Source organism: Phaethon lepturus, unplaced genomic scaffold (genome assembly GCF_000687285.1).
Source record: "Phaethon lepturus isolate BGI_N335 unplaced genomic scaffold, ASM68728v1 scaffold3406, whole genome shotgun sequence".
Lineage (NCBI taxonomy): Eukaryota > Metazoa > Chordata > Aves > Phaethontiformes > Phaethontidae > Phaethon > Phaethon lepturus.
Genome location: NW_010548120.1, coordinates 19,450 through 22,257, shown reverse-complemented (window position 1 = coordinate 22,257; position 2,808 = coordinate 19,450). Strand labels below are relative to the sequence as shown.

General features: G+C 34.8%; 1 protein-coding gene across 1 annotated transcript in view; it reads left to right on the top strand.

The window, feature by feature from the left end:
* The first annotated feature begins 662 nt into the window (after positions 1 to 662).
* Positions 663 to 2,808, top strand: part of PTPLB (protein tyrosine phosphatase-like (proline instead of catalytic arginine), member b) — a 14,923-nt gene continuing 12,777 nt past the window's right edge. Inside the window, exons 1-2 of the mRNA XM_010289844.1 lie at positions 663 to 775; positions 1,129 to 1,147. The gene's annotated coding sequence lies outside the window, so the exon portion shown is untranslated. The remainder of the gene's footprint in view (positions 776 to 1,128; positions 1,148 to 2,808) is intronic.

The following is a 2,808-nucleotide window of genomic DNA, read 5'->3' as shown; positions in this document are numbered from 1 at the left end:
TGCAGCTATATAGGCACTACTTGTGTAGGCCTAGATATATTTGTTGCTTAAAGGAAAGCTGGGACAGGAATAGCCATTGCTGCCTTCAAGTCTTTAGCAGGCTCAGTTTCTTGCAGTTACTTATCCATGACTGTTTCACATAAAATGTATGCTAGCAATTAAGCTGGATGGTCAATCATAAAGTGTAAGGGTTTACTTTGAACTGAAACATTAAAATGAATGCATTTTGAATCTTAATTGTTTATGTCATACTTCTTTAAATTGTGGTATGGTAAGAGATCTTTGACTAGTGATAAATGTTTTTTTGCTTAAACTAAAGAAAATGTGATGCCAATCTTGTTTAAAATGTTACGAATACCTTCCATAACTAAATTAAATACAGCTCACTGAAAAATAGACTTGGACATTAAAGATACTGGTATCATGTTGGTGCTGAAAGATGTTTAAAAAATGCATGATCTTTAACTTTGATAAATTTTCAAAGAATCCAAATATTTAATGTTTTCAGTGTTGCAGAGGGTAGGTAAAAAGTTAGTATCTTTCAGGACAGTTATATGCCTGTTGCTTTCTCAGATACTGAAAGAGGGATTAAGGATTTATTTGTATTTATGCTCTGCTTAATGTCTCCTTATCATAGATTTTTTTCCTGTCTTTCAGATGGCTCGTTATTGCAGTTGGTCTCGTTCGAGCATACCTGGCTAAAGGTAGCTACCATAGCCTTTACTATTCAATAGAAAAGCCCCTGAAATTCTTCCAAACTGGAGCTTTGCTTGAGGTAGGTGTAGTCTTCTTCCCTAGAGTTACTAATACTTGCATGAGTGTTTTCCTTAGGAGAAATAAGGCATCCTTTCAGCAGTGCTGTCTAGGTACCTGTTTTTTCATTAACATTTATAGGATGATTTGAAGGTAAACGCAAGAAATATGCCTTGCACAAATGCTGAATTTTTCCTTTTAGCAAGTGGTGAGGGAGCCTACTGTCTGCTATGTAGCTTGGGGAGCAGAGCTAAATATTAAGCTTAATCTTTGAAATACAAATATTGAAATTTAAGCTCTTGTGATACACCTAAATGTACTTCTGAATTGCTTCATTTGAAACGTCAGTGATTTGTATTTTTCTTTTTGTTCTAGATTCTGCACTGTGCATTTGGTAAGCTTGTTAATTTTTAGTTTTATTATTTTTATAGAAGACTACAATTTTAGCAATATATTAGCATTAAAAATGTGGTGGCCTATGAATTGCCAGATTTAATTCTTGCATAACTCACTAATTTTTGCTTGAAGTACATTCCAATTTTTTACTAAATAATTTGACAAGTTAAATCACAAAAAAGGAAAACAGTGTAACAGGTTTTCAATTACTTGATGTTCTATTTTTATCTAGATCCTTCCAATGCTACAAATCTTGGAGCAGTTTACGAATGTTTTATGGTAGATCATTACTCTCCATCTCTACACCCTATAATCTTTTGTACCATGCTGTCTTTCCTAAAAAAAAAGAAATATTTAAATTACAATGAAAATAACATTTCAAGCACTAGGACTTTGCCCACATCCATAGAGCATAGATACGTGTTGTAAAATTATGAAGGGGTAACCACTCTTTATCCCAGATTTGGAGATTTGGTTGTGCTTGAATGGAACTGTTTGGGAGAGTGAGAATTACTTAAGACTTGACTTGACAATTCTTGTTAGCCTGTACTATGAGGCTTATTTGTTAGCTTGGTAACAGAAACTCCGTTGTGTATAGGTGGCCTAGGGTCAGTGGCAGTGTCGTGGTTCAGTCAACCTCAAGAGTCTCGTGTCTGAATGACAGGTTTGCATCTTGTCTGGTTTGTTAGTTATGATGAGTGGTGAATGCAGTTTGGCCTCAGCATTTGGATGTTTTGTTCATAGAATAGATCATGTGTCACAGTCTCTGCAAGATCAAAGCCAGTGTGCTACAAAAGGGAGCAGTGCCTGTCTGCATACCTTTGCTTAACTCTGATTTTTCTGAACAATCCAGTCTTCACAAAGAGACAGTCTTATGTTCAGGTAGTTGGTCTTGTGATTTTAAATGTAAGTATTTGAGCTCCTATCTGAATGTTTGCTATTATTTAAAGAGTAGGGTGGCATTAAGGTTCCTAAAGCTGCAGCTACAAACCTGCTATTTTTCACATATCATACACAGTCTATGTACTGGATGGTGCATCACTATGGTACAAGTAGGTTTGTACTGAATTCCTGTGCAAAAGATTTTTATTTTTTTAATAACCAAATGTGGTAGTTGGAAAACTTAAACTCCTATACATAAATTTGTCAGCAGAGGGCATTCTAATACTGTATTTGATTATTCAGGAAGTCTGACCTTCCTGAATAATTCAGTTACTCTGAAAATGCTATCTGATAAAGGGCGGTTTGTAGACTGTGCACAGATCATCCCAAGAAATGAGTGATAATACATTCGTCAAATTAACGTAAAGGCTTCTCGGAGTAAGCTGTGTTTATCATATAGTTGCCTGTGCTGCCAAGGCAGGCCTTCCAATACTGTTTCATTTTACTAAATCTCAATGACTTTTTCTTCAACCAGAATAAACCATACTTACTTTAAAAAAACATTATTAATTTAAAAATTAATAATAAAATGTGAAATTTTTGAAGTCTTATTTAACAAGTGGCAAGAAGGACAAGTTAAAGCTCAGAACACTGGGCAGAAAAACTTGCAAATGAAACGCTATTTTACCATCCTAAATCTATAATGCTCTACTGTTTTCTTAAGCTAAACTTGTGTGCAGATGCCAATGTTTACTAGTACTAAACCTAAGAAAGAGT